Source organism: Rattus norvegicus, chromosome 1 (assembly GCF_036323735.1).
Source record: "Rattus norvegicus strain BN/NHsdMcwi chromosome 1, GRCr8, whole genome shotgun sequence".
Classification (NCBI taxonomy): domain Eukaryota; kingdom Metazoa; phylum Chordata; class Mammalia; order Rodentia; family Muridae; genus Rattus; species Rattus norvegicus.
This window is the reverse complement of record NC_086019.1, coordinates 262,122,290-262,146,994: the sequence shown is the minus strand read 5'-3', so window position 1 is coordinate 262,146,994 and position 24,705 is coordinate 262,122,290. Positions and strand designations below refer to the sequence as shown.

Here is a 24,705-nt window from a genome sequence, read left to right as displayed (position 1 = left end):
GTTTGTCTAAATGTCACATTCCAGACCGCATCATCAAAGGGTACAGGTGGGTCCTGGCTTTGCCTGTGGAGTCTGAGTCTACCTTCCCATGTACTGAAAAGCTCAAAGATGTCCATCGGCATTTGCAACAGCCACCACTGTAGCAAGTGGCATCACTGCTGTCTTTGCTGCTACTGCTGCAGTCCCTGCTAAGGTTGAAGCCAAGGAAAAGACAGAGGAATCAGATGAGGATTTAGATTTGGTATCTGCCCGAGTCCTTGGAACAACCTACTCTGCCATTTTATTTTTATTATTTAGGAAACATGTGAAGACCTCACTTCCATTTAAGAAAAAGAAAGGAAGAATGAAAAAGCCACCAGCTCATGTTCAGAGAAGCTGGTGAGTGAATGCAAGGGAGGCGGCCGTTGTGTAAAACCTAAAGTCCATCCGTTGGGCAGACGTCCCATCGTACGTACGGTCTTAGCGCGTCAGCTGTCAATCTTCAGCACATCTGTGAAAGTGAGCCGTCTTGACAGCCCTGTCCTTCGTTGTCTTTGGCTGGTTTTTGGGTATGAGTGCACACTTGTCCCCTTGTGCATGTGGATGTCAGGGGACAATTTTCAGGAGTGGCTTCTCTCCTTTTTTAAACTAACTAATTAATTAATTTTTACACTCCAGATTTTATTCCCCTCCCGGCACGCCACCCAGCCACAGTTCCACATCCTATACCACCTCCCCTCCCCCCTGTCTCCACAAGGATGTCCCCACCACACCCACCCCACCAGACCTCTAAACTCCCTGGGGCCTCCAGTCTCTTGAGGGTTAGGTGCATCTTCTCTGACTGACCTGGGGTCCCCAAGCTCATCAAATGGGACCTTTATCATCTGAGATCGCTCGACAGCCCATGACTGTTTGTGTAGGATGGGATCACACACCACCAGTCCCTGGTCCCTAGGCTCTACCGAAAATATGCTGAATTAGAATTTTTAACCTTTGTGCTGTAGATCGAATCACCCCAAAGGAGTTTCCCACTTATCGGACCCCAGTTTGAGCACGGCAGCCCCTGTGGAATCTATGCTGTGTGTATGGTGTCTCAGAGACATGATTAGGTTAAAACTCACACCCACGAGGCTGCCCAGCTCTTTCTCCGTTAGGTGAAAAGGATCCAGATAGCCTTTATAATAATATTATTAATTATTATTATTAATATTATATTAACTTGTCCAACATTCTGCCCCTCTCTGAGCTTTGGTACCTTCGGCCTTAAGATGCTACCCGATTGGCAGGTGAATTGAATTAACTCTATTCATTAGTTGAATTTAATGATTCAACTTATGGAGAGCCTCTATTCCGATGTCTGACACACTGTAACTGGGGCGTGTGTCTGTTTTCTTCCTCCATGCCCAGAGGAAGAGTGTTGTGTTTGCAGTCTCTTTGTTCCCTGCCCTGTTGTTTGTACGTTGTAAACATAAGCTGGCAATGGAAGGATAACTGACATTTTGAGCTTCTTTTTAAGATTTATTTTATGTGGGGTTGGGGATTTAGCTCAGTGGTAGAGCGCTTGCCTAGCAAAGCGCAAGGCCCTGGGTTCGGTCCCCAGCTCCGAAAAAAAGAAAAAAAAAAGATTTATTTTATGTATACGTGTATCTGGGCTGCATGTATGCCTGTGAACCACATGCGTGCCTGGTGCCTGCAGAAGCCAGAAGAGGGTATCAGGTCCTCTTGGAACTGGAGCCAGACAGTTGTTAGCAGCCATGCGAAAGCTGGGCACCAAACCTGGTTCTCTGGAGATGCTCTTAGTAGTCAAACCGTCTCTCTAGCTTGTATTTTTGAGTTTTCAAACCATGCCAATCCCAGCTAGGGCAGCTGCTTAGCATGCACCAGACCCCGAGGTTCAGTCTCCCTCTCTTAACAAAATAAAGCGTGCCAGTACCGAGTGTTTTCTATGCTCAATTTCATGCTCCAAATAAGCATTAAAGCTCGGTACTAGTGGTTTTGTTTGTAGCTGAAGAAACTGAGGTAAGAGCCTCGGTGTGACCTCTGCAACGATCCCTGGGCCTCAAAGTAAATAGTTAACAGAGCTGGGATTCAGACCTAGGTTTTCTGACTCCAGGACCTACTGTCCATTGAGCTGCATGTTCTGTGTGCCCTTTAAGCACTTAGAGTCCAACAAAGAAGCCCATCTCCTGGGAGAAGGAAACAGCAAAAGTATTGTTTATAAACATGCCAGAAATGCTGACAACTTAATGCCATAATTCCCTTCTTTATTCGTCTGATTTGAGAGGGGAAGGCAGAAAACTGTACCCTGGGCCTCACGCACGCTAGGCACATGTTTTACCACTGGGCTTTGCCTTCGGACCCTTGCATTTCCTAACGTTTGAAGATCACACTAGTTACCTGTAGCACAGCTTAACACACGTGCGTGTTTTGAATGAGTGGAAGGCCGGGCTTGAACCAGCACACTACCTTGGCATCAAGTATAACCAAACCCATGCTTTTAAACGAAACTTGCAGACCAAGTGGTCTGTTTTTTTTTTTTTCAAATCAGCTTGTGCTCTGACATAATTCAAATCTCTAAATCTCAGAGCCTTTACACATAATTACAAATAGTTCGTGCGTCCTTGTTATGAGCAATATATTCGTCTGGCACACACAGCCTGTCTGGTTGGGAAACACAACACGAATGTATGAAGTAACTAGATTGCAAAATCACCCCCTCTGAGATAATAAAAGTGAACCTTCTAGCAAGTGATAAACATGAGGTAAAGCGCTGTCAAGTTACGGGAAATATTTCCTATTAATAATTGCTACGATCCAGCTATAGTTTTATTAACAACAGGAAAAGCAATAACTTCTGTTGCTACCACATAATGAGTGAATCTGAGATGAACACTGGGCTGGGAGTTATGTGTATGTCTAGTCATGACAGCAATTCTGCTAAGTCTGTATCATGAATCCTCTTGTTTGCATGAGAAAACCGAGGCAAGAGGTCGACAAGTTCAAGGCCATCCTGAGGTACAGTGTGAGTTCAAGGCTGTCCTGCACAACATTGTGAGATTCTGTCCCCAGATAAAACACCTTCCAGGGGGTAAATAAAATAATCCAGCAGTCGAGTATTTGCTTGCATTCACAGGCCCTAAGGTCAACCCCCAAGGGTCTGCAGAGAGGAACTATCAATTGTGCTAGGGAAAACAGGAAGGGGTCTCTGTGTAGGAAGAGTAGCCAGGGTGATGTGAACATCTGCAGTCTACAGTAAGAGAGAACGTTTTCGAAACAAGTCCTTCCTGGGAGCAGTAACACCCTGACCTAAATTTTCACTAAGATGTAAACGTCTGTTTCAGTAATGGTCTTTCCATGGTGGAGAAAATAGATCACAGGGGTGCATGTACTCTGTAGGTCAGGTCCCCCCAGAATTATGCCCAGGAATGTATGCATGGGGAACGCACGAATCAGGTCCTTGCTCCCGGGGGAAGAGAGAGGAAGGAGGTAGGTTTGTAGAACAGCAAGGCATCTGTCTGGAGTGTAGACTTAGTGCAGAGTGAAGTGGGAATTTACATATCCTATAACCCATAACCCTGCCCTTGATCTTAGCCAAAAGGCCCAGAAGCATTAACCATGGAATCCCAAAGAGGCTTCCTTTGCTGACAGCCTAAGCTGCCCATCTCCTGTATGTTCTGTCAATCTATCTCAGTATCTCTACTCCCCAAGGTGACCGTATCGGTTGACCTGCTGTGACATGCCAACTCCTTTTCTGGTCCTAGGGACAGAGCAGTGAACAAGATAACGGTCTCTTCACTGGCTGTACCATTCGTGCGGTGTTCAGAAAGCACAGACGTTAGAGTGGCAGTAACGCTAAAAGGGAGGAGCCCTACGGATACAGACCGGATGGGATGAGACGCACTTCTGGATGGTGAATAGGCTGGGCGGGCTCTACTCTTGTTAGTGCGAGATGAGACCCAAATGGTCTGTGGTCAGGAAGCTGGAGGGACAAGTTAGTTCAGAGTTCATCAAGCTGGATCAGCTTGGTGAGCTGGAGGAAGAAGGGAGGGAGGGTGGGGTTCCTGAGTGCTGTGGGGGAGGCGGCTGCCATGAGGCTGCTCAGGGGCTGGATCGCGTAAACTGGATAGATCCCATGAGAGACATGTTTGACCCCAGAAGGCTTCAGGCCAAGGAAGAGTCTCGTTTCTACTCGAAATCTCAATCTGGCTGCTGTACAGAGAATGAAGGCTGCATAGATGTGGCTGGACATTGTAAAGCCAGTCAGGAAGCTATTAAAGTCACAAGCACAAGACGAACTGGGGTCTGGTGGTACGGATAGCTGTGATTAAGAGCAGAGGTAGACAGGCCCGGCATTGCTGTGCTCACGTGACTTGCTGATGTCATGTACGGGAGTGGGGAGTGGGATGAGAGAAGGAAGAGGGATGAGAGATTGAGGCTCTATGGAGGACTTTGGCCTGAGTACCTTCAAGATATGGTGGCACCAATATCTGATACGGAGAATACTTGCAAGGTAACGGTTTGACAAGCCAAAGTGAACACTCTCTTAGGAGTGAGATTTCCCTTTTCTCTCTTCCTGAGAACCTTACTCCATCCTATAATTATCTCATTGCTTTTAAAACACTATTTATAAGTCACTTCCTCCCCTTAAGTCAGAGAAGGCGCTTAGTTTATCTTGTGTCTTGTTGTGGCCTTTGAGTCCGCACCCACTGAAGCGAGCTCAGTAAACACTTGGAAATTCCTTTTTAATCTGGGTCAGTAGTTCTCAAAGCTAAGGGACATCAAAATCTGGTCAGCTTACTTAATACTTCAAAACAGCCCTTACCTTAACCCATCCCTACAAAACTCTGCTTTTATGAGTCTGGGGCTGAACTTAGTAAATTGTAGGACCAGCGCTTTATGTGACTGTGAACTGCAAGCTAACCCAGGAGTTGAGCTATTTTGATGTTTCGCAAAATGTTCACTTCAGAAACCACATTTCAGTGGCATCCCAAAAATACTTGAATTCTTGGTGATACCTGGAACCCAAATTCTGAAGGCCCCTTAGGTGGAAAGATCATGAGTTCAAGACCAACCTAATTGTGTGTGTGTGTGTGTGTGTGTGTGTGTGTGCACGCGCAGTTATATTGATTAAAGCTCTTGAGAAGGAAAAAAAAAACGGTGAAAGAATCCTGAAGTCTGTTCTATTTCACTTGACTTATATGAGACCTTGGAGACAAGAATAGGGTCATTTCGAAGGGGCTGCCACTGAAGTACGGTTGCCTAGCTGCTGGAGCATCTAAAATGACTTTGTATATACGGGCCTGTGAAATTCCCTTGGTAGTTGCAGCCAGTGTATTTTTGTTTGCACAGCATCCATTCCTGTTCTGGGAAGAGTGCCCCGAGATCCTTCAAGGAACCCCTTTGTACCCCATTGCTATGGGGCTGGCATCCTGTCCTTTTCTGTCATGGCTCCTGAGCTGGACCAACCAGATGTTCCTTCTGCAGCATGTGAAACTGGAGGAGAGTGATAAGAAGATTTAAGATCAGAGCCCTGCTCAAGGGAGGTCCCTGTAGAGAATGGGATTAGATAAGACTTCAAAGATCTCCCAGAACTCACTTGGCACCCTGTCCTTCCCAGGCCAGATTATACAGTGTTTTCCTCAGGATAGGCAGCCAGTCTTACTCTTGCAGTAAACTCTGGCCCTACTTATGTTAAAGTGGTCTCACTTGCTTGTCCTCTAAGCTCTGACTTAGTGATGTAAATCTTGCAATTTGCAGTTAGAGACAGAGATTTCACAAGTCCTTCCTGGGAGCTGACACACCTCAAGTTTCACCCAAGTGTAAAGGTTCGAGAGTCAGGCAGAGACTGACAGCCCTGTGGACTGACAACCCGTAGCTCTATGGGCTGACAACAGTCACACGGCTAAAGGAGGAAGGAAAAGAAGGGCTGTGGTTTAGTCCCTGGATCCCATTTCACAATTGCCCTGTGTTTACACATCAGACAGAAACCTCCCTGGACACTCTCAACACTTAGTTTCTATGCGGCTGTCTGAACTCCAGAGTCTCTACCTTTGGGTTATATGTTCAAGGTTACATGTTACAGGTTCATCCAAAGCAGGGCGTAACCTAAGACATCAACTTGTGAGCATGAGAACTCATAACGTCAAATTTAGTTCTCGTTTCCTTCAGTGGCCCCCAAGGGAAAATAGAACATCCTGCCCCTTTAATCATTTGGTTAAAGCCTCGTCGTTCGATGACCTCCTCCCCATATCTTTTAAGGACCTGTAACTTGGAGACTCTAAGAAATTAATAACTGTTAAGGAGTGGGTAACAGGAGAACGAGGCAACTTTCTCACCGTCTCACTCACCGTGCTGACTGAAATGGGATGCGGAGCAAAGCCAGCAGCATTGTGAGTGTAAACCACACCCAGGGAGAGATAACAAGCATGTTACAGTTTAACAGGAGTAATAAAACCGAGGGCTAATCACTCCCAGATCGCTTGCACCCCCCTGTTTGCAGAGATCGGCTGTTAAAGCCACTCTAATGAACTTTTTATTTTATGCTTTTTTTTTTTTAGGAGTGGTCGCTGTTTGTGAAGACCAAACACAACAATAACACCCAGATATGAAACTCGATATAAAACGGATCCTGTAGGGCCTGTTGTCTCATTTCAGAGGCGGGCAGAGGGAGGTGATCACCATGAAAACGTGGAGGCTGTCACTAACCTTTGCGGAGGACTTGCTTTGCATGGGGGCTATTGTGAGCTTCTTATTTTATTACTCATTTAACCCTTACCTCTCCATCAGACATTACCCTGTTATACCTACTTGGAAACAACGGGCCGGGATGGGGGATGGGGGTGAGGGTGGGAATGAGCAGTTCGCCTGAGATCAAAGAGCCAGGGAGTAGCAGATGTTGGATTTTGAATCCCTGCAACGCAGTGGCCCCAGAACCCTGAACCTCAACCCCTTTTTATTCCACCTTTTAACACAGCTTGGCAGTTGAGTGAGTCAGAACCTAGCCTTCCCATGTACCTATCCTCGAGGTTCTCTCTGACTATTTAAAGCTACATTAAAAAATAAAAAAAAAAAAAAAAAAAAAAAAAAAAAACCTCCCTGAACTAGGTAGTCGACTAAGTGGACTTTCTGGGGTTCGGAGTGCTTGGATGTTAATGGTTAACTGAACTGCAGGGCTTTAACCACAGCCTTTATAGCAACGTGCTCGCCCGGGTTTCACACTAAGTTACATAGTGAGAATGTAAGTGTCTGATCTAAGTCAAGCCTCCAGACTCAAGAACAGGGCCCTCAGTTTCCAAATTCAATTTATCTCTTGTTACAAGGATTTTGGGATAAGGAGATGGGTGCATTTTTCCCCCCAAATGGTGGGTTCTTTTTTTTTCCTGAGGGGTGGTTTAATTTCTCTTTCAGGAAGGTAATTCTGAGACCAGAGGGGCCCCTCATAACGGAGCGTTTCTGGGAAGGAATAAAGGGTGGTGCCCACAGTAAGCAGCCTACTTTCGAACACACAGGGCCACTTCAGGGGAAGGATGGCTCTTCTGGGCCAGTTTCCTAGAAGTCTGCCCATGGCATAACATGCTGCAACCCCATGGTGATTTCTTTACTTTCTTTACTTTCTCTCTCTCTCTCTCTCTCTCTCTCTCTCTCTCTCTCTCTCTCTCTCTCTCCTTTTCTGGTATTTCAAGACAGGGTTTCTTTGTGTAGCGCTGGCTGCTCTAGAACTCGTTCTGTAGACCAGGCTGGCCTTGAACTCAGAGATCTGCCTGCCTCTGTCTCCTGAGTGCTGGGATTAAAGGCATAGGCTGACCCTGTTCATTCTGCCCCCAGCCGTCTAACCAGAGCGTCAGGTTTTCTTAAAGATCTTTCTTAGTCTTGTCTCCTTCTCCAAGGGACTCGTGCAATTGTTCCGTCCAAGAGTGCTTCTCAGGAGACCAGCAGAATTCTTACAGGGTGTGCGTTGGTTGGGGTTGGCTTTTGTATTTCCTGGAAATTCTCCAGCTCTCCTCATTCCCTATGCTGCAGCCTTAAGCGTATCAAGACTTGTGCTACTGTGATGGAGTGAAATCCAGAACACTGAAAAAGTAGGACGATACAAGATGGTCTTGTCTTAGATCCTTTCTTGTGCTCTTATTTCTGTGAAAGACAGAAGCAGAAGAAACGTATGCAGCCCAGGACAGCCAGTTACAAATAAACGAATGAAAGAACCAGCATTTTTATAGTTATATATAAATATATGTATGTATATATATATATATGGGTGGTTTTGCGTGTGTGTGTGTGTGTGTGTGTGTGTGTGTGTGTGTGTGTGTGTGTGTATTAAAAACTGTGCCTATAAATTTGGAGGCCTGGGTTTGCTAGTAGATAGGTAAGTCCGAGAGTCACCACAGTTCTGTGCCAGTCAGCTGCGGGCTTGAAAAAAATCTCTTCATTAATTTATATGTTTCTTTCTTTCTGTATAAAATGGAACAGGGGGTTGGGGGATTTAGCTCAGTGGTAGAGCGCTTGCCTAGCAAGCGCAAGGCCCTGGGTTCGGTCCCCAGCTCCGAAAAAGAAAAAAAAGAAAAAAAATGGAACAGAAGGAAGAGGGTCTGAAAGTGAAAGTTTGTTGATCCAGGGTCAGCTGCAGAATTTCACCTATAATATTCATTTTTTTTAACTTGCCCTGCTTTTAGTTCTTTGATAGTTTGTTTTTGGCTCCCCCCCCCATAAAAATCTCATGAAAGCCAGCTTGGTGTTGAACCCCAAGTTAGTTGGGGATGACCCTGAACTTCTGATCCACTTCCCAAGCTCTGGGATTACATGTACCACCATATCTAGTTTTATGATGTGCTGGGAATAAAACCCAGGCCTTTCTGCATGCCAGGCAAGGGGTCTACCAACCGTGCTACGTCCTTAGCACATCGTTTACAATGTGCTTTGACAGGTGACCTGTTAACCACTTTCCCACAGGAAAAAAAATCACTTATCTCAGTACCTCCCTGTGACTGAGGCAAACTCTGCATCTCTCAGCACGTCTGTCTCTCAGCACGACCATTTGCACGAAGGTCTCAGTCAATTATTTGGGTGGTAAAACAGACAATTCAGTTACAGGAAAGGAAATCAGGTGATCTTGAATCAACTCAAGCCCTTCGTTGGCTGCAAAACCTTGAGTGAATTGCATGACTTTTCTGAGCCTATCTGCTTGTCTGTCCAATAGAGGTATTGCAAACTATCTAGAAATTTTGTTAGAAGTAATTTCTACAAAAATGTCTTGACATAAGGGTGCTTGATAAACTTATGAAGAAGATTCTTTTTCTTAGCATTCCACAAAATCAATGTTTGTGAAAGTTGAAATGGATGGCATGGTCTCAGATATTTTGTTTGTTTTGTTTTGCTTTATTAAGACAGGGTCTCACTGTGTAGCTCTGGCTGTCCTGGAACTCACGATTATATAGACCAGGCTGGCCTCGAACTCTAGAGATTTGCCTGTCTCTGCTTCTACAGAGCTGGGATTTAAGGTTTGCACCACCACACGGATGTTTCAGGTTCTTGCTTCAGCTGTTTCTTCTGCAATTCAGCAACTCTTCCCTTGTACCAGTCTTAAACAAATAATCACTTCCTATACATTTCCTAGTGTTCCCTTCCCTTTCAATCCACAGGCCACTTTTGTTTGTACAGTTGAGAACGGTCTGACGGCAACTTGGACTTGAGCTCAGTGAAGTTATGTGCGTGTGTGCCTTGGCCAAGGACAAAACATGTGCAGTGGAGGTGCTGGCTTATTTTTTACTAGGAGGGCATTAGTGGATTTTCAAGTTTTCCTGCAAATAAATAACACCCTTCTGAAATAAGGGATGGTTTGAGCAGAAGCTAAAATATCCCCTGAAGGAGAAAGGTGTCAAATTTTCTGGAGAGGGATTTTGTGAGTGTGGGGAGTGTGATAATTCAGAACTATGAATCTCAGCCGAAATTTCCTCAGGAAAAAAGCTTCAAAATGGCTGCTCTGGAATCTGTCCATAACTCCTGACCATCTAAACATGGCTTTTTGACCTAGTAAATCCATGTAAAAGGAGCTATGATACAGAGATCCAAACATGCGCGTCTTAGTCCAGGTTTCCGTCGCTGTGAAGAGACACCATGACCACGGCAACTCTTAAAAAAGAAAACATTTAATTTGGGTCTGGCTTACAGTTTCTGAGGTTCAGTCCGTTATTGTCAGGACAGGAAGCTTGGCATCAGGGTGTAGACAGACAAAGCACTGAAGGAGCTGAGAGTTCTACGTCTTGATCCGAAGGCATCAGAAGGAGACTGTGCCACACTGGGCATAGCTTGAGCATAGGAGACCTCAAGCCCGGCCGCCCAGTGACACACTTCCTCCAACAAGGCCACAGCCGCTCCCACAAAGCCATACCTAATAGTGCCACTCCCCGTGGGCCAAGCGTTCAGGCACTCGAGTCTATGGGGGCCAGACCTATTCAAACCACCCACGATGACCATTTTCACAAGACAGTCACCAGGCTGTTTGCTGCCTAGTGGTGTCCAAGAGCAAACTAATGAAACCGGATGAAGCTTTTAGTCAGAGAATAGTGGAAAGCGACCAGAATGGACTCCCCAGAGGAAACTCCGTAGACTATATGGTACAGATCAGTGTGGTATCCATGACATACTCACAAGGAAAAACGGAAACGGTTTGGGAAGATCCTGCACCTGCCTGTCTGACTGACTCTGCTTCTATGGGCTTACATGCACAAATGGATTCAGTTATATGGTGGATGGATTCACAAAAGCTTTGGAAACTAAAAAAATCTGGAGAGTGATGTGACGGTAATGGTAATTTTCTTCCCTTTTTAATTTTTTTGTTTTGTTTTTTTGTTTGTTTGTTTGTTTGTTTTGTTTTTGTTGGTTTTGTTTGACAGGATCTTTCTACCTAATCCTGGTTGTCCTGGAGCTTGCTGTGGAGACCAGGTTGGCCTCAAACTCACAGAAATCCACCTGCCTCTGTTTCCCAAGTGCTGGGATTGAAAGCAAGTGCCACCATGCCTAGCTTCCCTTTTCCAGCCCTACTTTAAATACTGATATATTTAAATAAATGTGAATAGTCTTTGCATATTTTTTAAATGATGAGATGAGAATAGCTAAATTCAGAAATACGTTGAAACGTTTGGTTGTTTCATCCTCTCTTAGCTTAATTTCTCCCCCCCACATTTATTTGATTAATTAACTGAGGGGTGCGTTCTCGTGCTGCAACCTGAGCCCTGTGGAGTTCAGAGAACAACTTGGGAGAGTTGGGACTCTCTCTCCACCTCAGATTCCAGAGACGAACTCAAGTCACCTAGCTTCACAAAGGCAATGGCTCATCCCCATCCCCGCTGAGCCATCTTGCTGGCCTGAGAAAACCTTTTTAAAGGGAGCAGACTTAGTCTATTTCCTTTGAATAAGAAGAATCTCAGATCTGAAAAACAGTCTGGTTTAGCCCTCTGTAAAAACAAACCGCTATCCAAGCCTGCAGGAGAAGAGATTTATCTGGAATTCCTGAGCCCCGAGGCTCCTCCCTACCTTTGCACTGCTTCCTCTGCATCACGAATAAAATAAAATGTCAGGACTGGAGTATGACTCCTATGAGTGTTGTCCTTGAGGGAGGTAAGATTGGGCAGCAGATAGTTCCCCACAAACAGCCTGTACGCACCTGAGGCTAAGCACTGCCTCCTCTGTGGCCCAGGAGTCACCCATTTCATCCTGGCACCGTGGACGCACGCCATCTATCATATGCTAGATACTTGGTCAGCTGATTAAAGAGCAGTAGATAATGAGTACCTGGGTGTAGCCTTTTTCAAAGGGGGAAACTGCCTTATATGAAGAAACATCCTTCAGTGACCACCCTGGGTCACGAACTCCAGTCAACTATGTCTTGAAATTTGTTTTGTTAGTGGTAGAATACAGTTTGTTAAACTCACTCATTCTTTCCTTCATGTCTACATTAACCATTTCATTCAACTGCCAGCCATAAGGCATGGAAGTTAGTCGTCTGTGAAAGGTTAAGGAATCAGAAATGTGTGTGTTTGAATTTCTACCCAAACATTTACTGTCTCCAAGATCTCGACAAGTTATATAACCTACCCAAGTCTCTGATTCCTCACCAATAAACTGCTGACAGTGATAAACAATTTGCAAAGAAGATTTTAAGACATTGACACTCGCTATTTAAAGTAGTTAGGTTACTTTTTCCTAGCTCTTGGGAAATAGAGGCAGGCAGACATTTATTTATGAGTTCAAGGCCATCCAGAGGCAGTGAGATCCTGTCTAAAACCAACAAGCAAGCAAGCAAACAAACTTGCTTGCCTTTAACTCAGCACTTGGGAGGTGGAGGCAAGAGAAATCTGAGTTCCATGTCAGCTTGGTTTACATAGAGAGTTCCAGGAAAGCCAGAACCACATAGATCCTGTCATAAAACCAACCAACAAACAAACAAGCAATAAAAATCCAAGAGAAAAAAAAAGCAAAAATTTTAAAACAGCACGGTACTTGGCACATATGACAAGCTCAATAAAACTATTGCCACTTAATGAGTTTATCATTCAAAAATATTTATTTAGTGAGTGAGGTTCAGTCACTGAAGCACTTGCTGCACGGGGACCTGGGTTCGAGCAAGTAAAAACGCCAGGCATGGTACCAATGCAAGCTTGTAACTCAGGGCTAGATGCCCAGACAGGAGGATTCCTGAGGCCAGCCTGTAAAGGCTGGATGGCACCCCTGGAAGAACATGGAAGTCTGTGTTTTGGACTCCATGTGTGTGCATATTTATGCACATGTGCATCTGTGTACACAGGGATCAGTGTGCCTGAATGAACACACACAAAGTTTTTTGAGCATATGCATATGAATTGTTGCACAAAGTTGGGGATGGTATATCAAATTTTATGTCGAATTCTGAATTGTAGTATTATGATGGTTCGAATAAGAATGGCCCTCATGGGGGCTGGGGATTTAGCTCAGTGGTAGAGCGCTTGCCTAGGAAGCACAAGGCCCTGGGTTCGGTCCCCAGCTCCGAAAAAAAAAAGACCAAAAAAAAAAAAAAAAAAAAAAAAGAATGGCCCTCATGGGGTTGGGGATTTAGCTCAGTGGTAGAGCGTTTGCCTAGCAAGCACAAGGCCCTGGGTTCGGTCCCCAGCTCCGAAAAAAAAGAAAGAAGAAGAAGAAGAAAAAAAATGGCCCTCATGGGGTTGGGGATTTAGCTCAGTGGTAGAGCACTTGCCTAGGAAGCGCAAGGCCCTGGGTTTGGTCCCCAGCTCCGAAAAAAAGAGAAGAAAAAAAATGGCCCTCATATGCTCCCATACTTGAAAACTTGGTCCCCAGTTGGTGGAACCATTTGGGAAGGATTAGAAGGCGTGGCCTGTTGGAGGGGGTAATATCAAAAGACTCCTGTGATTCCCAGCCCTTCCTCTTGCCGCATGGTTGTGGATCAACAGCTCTCAGCTGTTCTTTCACTCTTGTGTCATGGACTCTAACCATCTGAAACGGTAAGCTAAATTAAGCAGTTTTTCTTTTATGAGTTGCCCCGGTCATAACATTTTATCATAGCAACAGAAAAATAGGTAAGATAAATTGTTTAGACTAGATTCTCTGCTTTTAAGGAGCTTAAATGTAGATCAAATTTCTCAATGTAATAGAATTATGGGACTTCTTGAACTTGGATGAAGGAGGGAGGAAATGATTATTTTTCAGTAGCCTCTGTCTAGGGAGGAATATGCCTAGAAACCTAGCACTCTGAAGACTAAGGAAGGAGAAGAATGAGCTGAGGCCACCTGTGTTATATAGCAAGAGCCTAAACAAAAAGGGAGGTGGTGTGGGGCCTCTGAATGTAATCCTAGCCCTCAAGAAGACCAAGGAAGGTCTCTTGACCTTGGTGAGTTTGAGGCAATTCCTAGCTACATAGTGAAGAAGGCCTGTCTCAAAAACCAGAATTACCAAAACCACAATGAAGCGAACAAAGAAAGCAACAAGATAAAATCCTCTGTAATTACAATGTAACCTTCCATCAATTATGTTTGTATTCAATCATCACAAAAGTGTTCTAGTGTATATGACTCCATAACTAATTGAAATCATACTTTCATAGCAAGTTGTAGCTTGACTGGAATTTTGAAATTTCACTTATGCACATTATTATTTTGAAATACATATTTATTTTTAGACCCACCACTATATCTAGGAATTTGATTAATAGAGAAGCTCAGACACAGCTATATCTCAAATCTTGCCTTTTATTTTGAAGACTAAATTTGAGACTTTGGTGATACACTTATATTATTTTAGACATCCAGAAATCCTCTGGAATATGTTTGGACATGTGCTACATGCATGTGGATGTTCATAACAGCCCTATTCAACAGAGCAGACGCAGAAAACAAGGAGAATGAAGAGATCAGCAGAGCTGGGTTGATACAATGAGACCTCGCTCAGAGATGAGACTGAATAGACAATCGTTACATTCAGAAACATGGGTGAATCTCAACCGTAAGGTTGAACAAAGAAACTAGACACAAGGGAACACACTACAGAATCCAACTGATAACAAGTTTAAGAGCAAACCTTTAAAAATAAGTTTCTGGGGTTAGAAACCAAGGTGCTTTATTTTTCAAAACAGATTTATTTAATTTTAGGAAGAATGTTTTTGCCTGAATGTATGAGAGTGTGCCACGTATGTGCCTAGTGCCTGGAGAGGTCCGAAGAGGGGTTCAGGTCCCCTAGAACTGGAACTAGAGAGGTTATGAGCTGCCATGTGGGCCAGGTTCTCTGCAAAGATTAGGCACTGTGTTATACAATTGTTTGATTTTGCAGGGTTTGTGTTTCATTTAATATCTATTCTTTTTAAATTAATTTACTTATTTTTGGTAGGCATCTTCTCTCACTTGTGTAAGCAAGCAGAGCATGATTTGTTGTGTTTACTTATGGGTTGTTGCCGTTTAAGTCAGAAGAGGGTGAGGGGCATGTCCAAACTGCTTGTTAGAAAAGCCAATCTCAGCTTTAAGGAGTGCAGAGTGGAAAGAGAGACTTATGAAGGGAGGTAGGGAAATCATCTGCGTGGAAGAACACGAGGGCCTGGATACGTAAGAAGTGGACAAGTCAGCTCTAGAGAAGCAACTCAAAACATATGTTCGGTCTTCAACCTCTTTCTAACACAAAGAGCTGTGTGAATTCCTAGACTCTAGGCTGCGTGATTGACCAGAGCGTTAGTTTGAGCGCTTTTCAAGATTTAAACGAAACAAAGTTACAAACCTCCAAGAGTTTATTGTCGTAGACAGTGGAAATGAAACAGGCCAAGAAGCCAGTACAATGTGGACAAAAAAAAAGTTTTCCCTCTGGGACTGTGGCGGCCTTAAATGTTATTGGAAGGGTTTTGCAGTTATTTTCTCTAAGAATGTCTTGAGTAGTAGAGTTTCAGTATGAAATTTAGGGTAGCTAAGACAAAACTGGGATGGAGAAGACAGTAGGGGTTAGGAAGAATTTTAGCAGAAAGGAAGGAGGAGGAAGTGAGCTGGGTGTGTAACACGCCCAGATGAAAGCAGAAGTGAGAGTTCACCAGAATCAAGTTTAATCTCATTTCTCAGATGACAATATTAACATCTCTGAAACTGCTCCAGAAGAAAGGACAGCCTTGGGACTAAACATGGTGCACCTGGGGACATCTGTGTGCCCCTGGGAACAGGGAAAGAGATGCCGTTTATCTGAAAGCTATCGATTTGGGCGGGAGTAGAATGCCAACTGTGTGAGAAGCGTCAAGAGCAAACACAAGACTTCAGCTCATTTCCAGCCACACGCTTTGGTCTTCTGCTCCAGTGTCTCCCTTCCACTAGGGGAAAGGAGAGGCACCGTGTAATGAATTCTCTCTCCCTCACTTCCACACTGCTGGACCACCTTGCTGCTCTTTTGAGACTTCGTGCTGCTACTGTCTCAACACCACATCCTTGGAACGATCTTAGACTAGAATCCAGAGAGTCCTCTCCTGTTCCATACTGAAAACTCCGAAACAGAAAATGTGCACCTTCAGAAAACAAAACAAAACAAAGAAACAGAGTCCCTTCAGCTACTGTTAAACCCTGCAGACTAGAGCTCTATAAATATTCGTTGACATGGAACAGTATCTCTGCCAAATCGTTGCAAAATCTAAAATAGAAGTTAGGGAACCGGATATGAATGATTAAAAAAAAAAAGGGACAAATGTGTGTGAACTGTTGTTTTGTTGATCTATGGACAACTCTGAGACAAACTAGATTATACCCATTTTATAGCTGAGGAAACTGAGGTTGTCACTTTTGTGTGTGGGTATGCTAGACTCTCACCAGAAGAGTTTCAGAGTTTTACTCTGAAGCCCTTCTTGGCCTGGAACTAGACCAGGCTGGTTTCAAACTCAGAGATCAGTCTACCTCTGCCTCCTGAGTGCTAGGATCGTGCCTGGGCATCATGCCTGACCTCCAGATAACTTTTTTTGAAGCAACACGGCTAGTAATTGTCAGAGTACAGTTGCAGCGCCATCCTCGTGAGCCACGAAGGTCCATGGAGAATATCTGAGGATAGGGGCTTGCTTAGAGCTTCAGAGGTTCTGCCCATTATCATCATGGTGGAAATTATGGTGCCGTGAATGCAGTCTCTGATTCAGTAGCCGAGAGCTACATCCTAATCTCTAGGTTGAAAAAGAGACTCTAGGCTTGGCATAGGCTTTTGAAACCTCAAAGCCCACTTCCTCATACATTTCTTCCAACAAGGCCATTTCTCCTAAATCCTTCTAATCCTTTCAGACAGTGTTTCTTCCCTGTGACTAAACATTCAAATACAAGAGTCTATGGGGTTCATTTTTCACATGATTGTAGGTCATGCTCTCCCCTTCCCCTCTCTCTCTCTCTCTCTCTCTCTCTCTCTCTCTCACACACACACACACACACACACACACACACACACACACACACACACACACACACGGTCTCTCACTGATTGGCTAGACTGGCTGATTTGAGAGTCCCTGAGACGCTCCTGTCTCTGCTTCTGAAGGTCCCGGCTACAGGTGGACTTCACAAAGTCCAACCTCTCTGCACAGGTTCTGGGCAGCCGACCTCAGGTACTCGTGCTTGTACAGAAAGTGCTTCTCCTACCGAGCCACCTCCACAGTCCCCCACCAAAATACATTTTAAAATAATAGATACGTATTACTTTGTAACAAAAGCAAACATAATTGATTTAATTACATAAAATAAAGTCCAGGTGTATCATGATACGTTACGGTACACTTGATGAGAGCCGCAAGGGACAGGGAAAGTTTGAAGCAAAGAAATGGGGTGAGGGGGTGGGGAGAGCAAGAGCCAGTCATTGTGGCGTCCTGCCTGTAGTCTCAGCACTTAGGTGGTGGAGGCAGGAGGGTCAGAAGTTCAAGTCCATCCTCAGTTCCATGTTTCTCCACCACACATACTCAAGCTAGGGCAAGAGGCGAGAGGTCCAAGAGAAGCATGAACTGTGATGTGAATGAAAACCTTGGGCTTTGCTTGGTTTGGGGCTGGAACAATAGAAATGTACTGGTCTTGTGATTCTGAGGACTTCGATTCCAAGATGTCAGCAGGCCTGGTTTTCTTCTCCAGGAGGTGAGAAGAGTATGTTCTGTTCTTCCCCCACCGACTGCTGAGAGCTTGTGTTCCTTGCTCTGTAGATCTCTGACTTCGTGTCACAAGATATCCTTCTTATGTAGTTAAATCCAAACACCACCTTTTATAAGGACATGAGTCAGACTGAATGGGAGACTGTTACCATCTGACCTCCTTTTAATTAATTATATTTGGGCAACATCTCCTGTTTCCAAGAGGTTACATTCTAAAATGGGGGTCAGAATTTCTACATAGAAATCTCATATAAATAATCTCATTAATTTTGTTTTGTGAACTATGTCCCAAGAATTTTGTTTGGTTTTTTTTTAGACAATTAAAAAAAATTGTAAATTCACTAGACTAATTTCTGGGCCTTGGTTAAACTCATAACTTATATAAAAAAAGGAATTCTAGTGATATTTTAAAATATTTATATAAATTATATAAATATGTAATGTTTATATAAAACTAATAATATTTAAAGGACTCATACAGCCATCCTTTAAATTTTTCCCTTTATTTTATGTGTATGGGTGTTTTGCCCACACATGTCTATGTCCCATGTGTCAGATTCCCTGGGACTGGACTTACAGATGGTTGTCAGAATCAGACCTGGGTCCTCTGGAAGAACAGCACATGCCGTTACTCTAGAGCTTCTAGAACAGCTCTCTTTATCTGATGGCAGAGGTCAATGTGGCCCCAGAAGAAACCGGAGGAGCTGGGCTTGGCTGTTCTTTCATTCACTGTCATTGTTTATTTTTTAATTGTTGTTTTTACCTTTTGTTTGCTTGTTTTGTTGAGACAGGGTTTTTCTGTGTATCTCCGCTGTCCTGGAACTCACTCTGTAGACCAGGTTGGCCCCGAACTCACAGAGATCCACCTGTCTCTCCCTACCAAGTGCTGGGCTTGTCACCACCACTGCTGCTGCCGCTGCCTCTGCCACCTCAGACACTGCCTGGCTTACTTATGTGACTTTAAGCTCACGCTTACAGCAGACTTCACACCCAGAGGTGTCTACGGTGAAACTTTGCGACTATGGCTAGTAATGAGACTAAGAGGACATGCTAATCGAAGGAAAGCAAAATGCAGAACAGTGTCTTCTTAGATTACATATAAATTACTTAGAAGAGCCGTACGGGCTGGGCCATAGTTCTGTGGTAGAGTGTTTGCCTGGCAGGTATGAGGCCCTGGGTTAAATTCTTAATACCACAATACTAATAAATTACTTACTCGCACATATGCTTGTAAAAACCATATAGGACTTAGTGTCTATGTATCTCTATGTCTCCATCTTTAGTGTTTATTTCTTAAAAATTGAATAATAATCACCACTGGGCATAGTGGCACATACCTTTAATCTCAGCACTTGGGAGGCAGAGGCAGGCAGATCTCCGTGAGCCTGAGGTTAACCTGGTTTATATAGTGAGTGAGACAGGACAGTCGGTGCTAATGGCGAGATGCTGTCTTGACAACGACGATGATGATTCGAGTCCCAGGCACCACACGACAAGTTGGGCCTTCTCAAGTGCCTGTTACTCCAGCCATGACAGATCTGACACCCTTTACTGGCCTCTGTGTGCACACAGGCACATGCGAACACACACATACACATGCACACACAGAGAGACGGGCACGCACACATAAACGAAACAAATCTTTTCTAAAAGTTACCTATGGTCATATATACACAGTACAAAATCTATCCCCTAGATCTTTCTAGGTGTTATCAGTTATATTCATGCTTCTCTTCTCATGAAACCCAAACTTTACACATTTTAAAACAACCCCCCAGCTCCACGTCTCCCACCCCTTGCTGACATTCATTCTGCCTTCTTCTGTTTCTGTGAATGTGACTGCCTGGGTTCTCTCATTAAGTGGAGTTACCCAGCATCTGTCTTTTTGTTCGAGACGTGGTTTACTTAGCTTAACGTCCTCAAGGTTCATTCTATCGGAGAATGTATGCCTCATTCTCTATATTTTTCTTTCTGTATTTGCTACGTTAACATTCGTTGCTTTCCTTTGACATGCACGAGTGTATGCCTGCGTGCGCATGGATATGCACCACCTGCGTGCCTAGTGCCGGGAGCCGGAGTTACTGAGGACTGAGAGCTGACATGTGGTGCTGGAAGTCAGGTTCTCTGCAAGTGTTCTCGGGTGCTAGGTCATCTCTCTAGACCCCATCTGCTATATTTTTATCAACATATTCATTCAATTAAACAGTATTAGGTTTCTTCTACCTCTTGGCTGTTGCAAATAGTTCTGTTAATGAGCATGCGCAATCCTGCTTCCCACCCATCGAGGTGAGTCCCCAGAAGGTGAACTGCTGAATCACAGGGTAGTTTTTGTATGGTTTCGACCTTTGGAAGTGCCACTGAACTCTTCCAGGGCCTCTCAATCATGCTATTATGTTCAGTTAGAAAAATGGAAGGCAAGAAGGTGGCTGATATCCAGTACGTAAATCTCACACACCCCAAGGAAGTAGTAACCTTGCTGTGGGTGTAATCAAGGGGCTTAACGAACTTAAGGAAAGCAAATGCAAGGAGCGGGCCTCAGGCGGCTTTCCTGAACAGATTACTGACTACGCTACCTACGAAGGAACTAAGTATTTTCTACTGGGAAATATTTATCTGTTTAGAGTTGCCAGTTGTGGGGAGTGTCCTCGTTTGAGAGCGGCTGCTGGCTCCAGGAGATCTTGGGAGAATCGCCATGGTGATGGGGAGTGACCCATTTTTAAAGTGTGAGGCCTATTGTGAGTGGAACTTTAAAAGATTCTTCTAGAAGTACTCTGCTTTCATTTTTGTCTTGGGCATCAGATATGAAATAAAACAGCATTGTTATTATATCTGCCCTCCTCCCTAAGAAGCCTCATGTACCAGGGAGGACCCCACACTGCCTTTAGAGTCCACTCTTGCTTGGCTGGCTGCCTTCCTAGCTGTATGACTGAAGAGGCACTTAACCCCTTCGGGCCCAGAGGCGACTCAGAGTCCCCAAGCCTTCTTCATTTGCAGATGACTTTTCTGTGATTATTTTGGCCACTTTTTGTTTGGTGTTCGTTTTCTCTGAAACTTGGCGATCCAGCAAGCTCACCTAATAGGACCCAGTGGAGAACGGACCAAAAGATGCCAACGGGCAAACACATTAGCAAGGTTATGGGCCCTCGGAGCCTCCTCCACTGCTTAGCTTAGACTTACAAGGAAGGCAAGGCAGTGGGCCAACCCCACTCTTTGTCTGAGCATCTGTCTGTCATTGCCAGATTGATGTCTCTCTCTGTTTAGTTTTACTTCATTTTTTTCTTCCTTTGCCCCTCCCCCCAGTCCCATTTCCACTGGTTCCACTTGTTGATACAAACAATCCGCCTGATTTTATTCTAATGAAAACCCAACGAGTGGGATAATGTTGAATCTCCATTTGACACACAGGCAAACTAGGCTTAGAAACCCAATTACGGACAGAATCCACACGCTGAAGCAGGAAACCCACGATAAGAAAATTTATCCGTGTGGCCTTGGTCACACTGACCGGCAATCCTCAATGTTCAGGGGGTTGAGGCAGGAGGATCGCAAGTTCCATGTTGGCCTGGGAAACTTAGTGAGGCATTGTCTCAAAACAAAAAGTAAGGAGAGGGTTAACAGGCTCAATGGGCAAGAGCACTGGCTGCTCTTCCAGAGGTTCTGAGTTCAATTCCCAGCAACCACTTGGTGGCTCACATCCATCTATAAAGGGATCTGATGTCCTCTTCTGGCATGTAGGTATACATGCAGACAGACCACTCCTGTATTAGCTAGAACTCAATAGTGTGTGTGTGTGTGTGTGTGTGTGTGTGTGTGTGTGTGTGTGTGTGTGGTGTGTAGTTTGCTTAGCATGAGAAGGGTCCTGGGTTTGATCCCTGATATTGCAAAAAGAAAGTTTTTAAAGATACAACCTGTCTGTAAGATCTGATTATCTATAAAGCACCTCCCTTTATTATCCAAAGAAATGTTAACACATCTAGTTCTGAGGCACTTCCCTTCGTCTGTTTATCCTTTGCAGGACTTGAATCAATTTTGAAAAACCGGGATTTTGGGGTTTTCCTGTCCTCTGCTACACTTCTCCTGCCAAACAGAACTGTAATTGTCAGCTTTTGCCTCGACTCGGTGACATCGTTAAGATGATATTAAACAGACAGGGCACCTTTCTGTTCACATTTGTTCTTTCCCTCCCGTTTACCGGCAGAAGGCTGTCAATGGACAGAGCGCGCTCCTGACATCTCATTTCTGCCCTGGATGGACGACTCGTGCAGGGATTCAGAACGCAATAGTGTGGGCCTGGGTTAAGGAAAATCCATAGGAATCGACAGCTGGCTAACGACTGTTGCTCCTGGTGTCTCAGCACAGCTCTAATGGGAAGGGGAAGACATTGTCCTTAGTGCTGACTGTGTATTTTCTGTGAATACGATAATGCTAATAATGCGAAGAATGTCAGTTGGGTGGGAAGACGATTCAACTGTGTAATTGCTGTGCAAGCATGAGGCTGTGAGTTCAAATCCCCAGGGCCTACATTAAAAGCCAGGTGTGGTTGTGCACCTATAACCAGAATCTCTGGAGCTTGCTGTCTGCTAGCCTCGGTCTAGATTTAGTGAGAAACTCTATCCCAAGGGAATAGAGTGGAGAATGATAAGACAGGACACCTGATGTGTTCCTGTGGCCTCCATGCAGAAGCTCACACCCCACATACATACACTGACATATGCCCCACACATACACCATACCGAAGCATGTGCATGTACATATAAAAATAATGTTGGTCTGCACTGAGGGCTTATCCACGTGTTAGAGCCTTAATTATTTTATATGTGTTATCTTATTTAATCTCAACAACTTCAGATGCGTAGTATTATGGTACTGTTTCTATGTTATCATTGACATTTGGACAGTTTCCATCAATGGATTACAATAATCTATAACTATAGATAATAACTTAATCAAGATTTTTCATTGGCGGTTTACACTGAAGGGGAATTGAGACTGAGACGTTAAGGAACTTACTTGTATATACATAAGCAGCAATGATTCGTTATATGTGATTAATTAATCTTTTGTTATGCTGGGAATTGAACTTGGGGTCTTAGGTATGAAAGGCAACCGTCTACCGCTGAGCTACATTCCTAACTACGGCCTATGCTTTTAACACAACATCATTGTATTCTGAGCCCTCTGAAGAAGGCTCAGTGGGAAAAATGCTGTTTGAAGGAGTGTGCTAGTGGGAAAAGTGTGCTCAGTGGGAAAATGCTAGTTTGAAGGAGTGTGGAGAGTGAAGGTCCCTCCCAACTCTTGTAATGGTTCAGATCTTAAGCCAAGCAAACAAGGAAAAGAGAACATACTAGGATGGTCCCTATGGGCAAAGCCCAGCATAGGAGATAGGAGTAAAATGGCCTAAAAAGTCATATGATGGTCACACCCTGTCCTTGGCATCTCCTCACGATCTCCCTAATTTTAAGACAGTGATATTGCACAATTTGCATATAACAGCCAGAGATAAATTTCTGTTTAAAACAATTAGTCATATTTTAGATTGGGTCCTTTTGGCAGAGTAAAAGTCTTCTCTCAAGTGAGCAGTTTCTTCTGTTAGTGCAAAGACTCCCTTGCTTGTAATGGATCAAATGCTTTTCCAAAGATAGGGGGGACCCCTAGCCCCACCTGGTCTTGCTCCAAAATCATGCACCCTCACCACAGAGTTGACTCTGAGCTCCGCTGCTCTGTGCCAGTGCAATTTTTATGAAGTGTCTTTTATTTTGTGCTTTGTTACTAAATGAGTCATCGATTCTCAAAAAAAAAATTTAAACGCATCCAGAACATTTTTCTTTTCTTTTTGTTATTTGCTTTGAACAGCCACTCAAAAGCCAAAAAGCCAGTGAGAGCTAAGCTCTTACTTAACCTTTCTCTGCTAAGATCCCTGTGGTTCCTTCGAAGGGCCTGAGCTGCTGAAACAGCCAAGGTGCCGACCCACCAGCAAGGCAGTTACCAGTCTTCCTGAAACACTGCCCAGCAATTATTTTTGAAGACATTCTGGGAAGACTTGAGAAGTAATGACAGAGGAACTTTAGGGACAATCCCAGTTCTCTTTGTAATTTATGAGACGCTTTGGGGACCTCTCCATGTGAATTAAGCAAGGAAACCGACTGGAGCCTGCGTAAAACCCTGGTTGGGTCCACTACCCCCTCCCCCCAACCTCCTCTCCCCACCCCCTCCCCTGACATCTAGTTAAACACAGGGTCGGTCACTGACGCCAAACTGTTTCCAGACATCCAGGAGTGGCCAAAGAGACCAAGGGTAAGAGTTGTGAGAATTCATCAGGATTTTCATAGAAGCATTTCAATAGACTAAGAAAAAAAAAAACCAAAAAAACAAAAAACAAACAACCTGTGTAAGAACAGGAATTAAAAATGGGGTGGAGGTGGGGTGGGCTTGTAGCGCTGGTTGGTTAGAGCGCCCCCATGTGTTTCAACACCTTCACATCAGGAGTCCACCAGCAAAGATCACTTCCTTTTTCTGGATGGCAATCCAATACTATCCGGGAGCCTGCTCCATCTCGTTCACGTTTGATTTTAGAAGCATACACGAAGCTCTTTTATTTAAAAAAATTATCTATCTATCTATCTATTATCTATCTATCTATCTATCTATCTATCTATCTATCTATCTATCATCTATCTTTATAGTGTATGTATAAGTATGTGTACCCGTGGAGTCGTCAGAATAAACTTGTAGGAGTTGGTTCTCTCGTTCCATCGTATGGGTCCCAGGGACTGAACTTCAGGCTTGGCCACAAATGCCTTCTCTCTCTGAACCATCTCGTCAGCCCAAGTACCATCTTCCTTTGTTGGCTATTAGTTTGAATTCCAGGAGCGATCATATTTTATAAGAAGCTGAAAACATAAACTATTTTCTCATCTTCTAGAGTCTCTTGGTAGGCAGGCTCAATGAATGCCCGCTTACTGAAATTTCAGCGTCTTGCCCAAATTGGAAATAGCTCAAATGCCAGCTACCAATCAATGAATTAATAAACAGATCATTGCCGGCCAAGGGCTCAGGGCCAAAGGGAACAGGACTGACTACATTGGAAGTTTTCCAAGGGCCTGCAAGAG

General features: G+C 44.2%; 1 long non-coding RNA gene across 1 annotated transcript in view; it reads right to left on the bottom strand.

The window, feature by feature from the left end:
- LOC134484107 (uncharacterized) overlaps nt 1-24,705 on the bottom strand; it is a 33,332-nt gene that overhangs the window by 4,412 nt on the left and 4,215 nt on the right. The window lies entirely within an intron of this gene.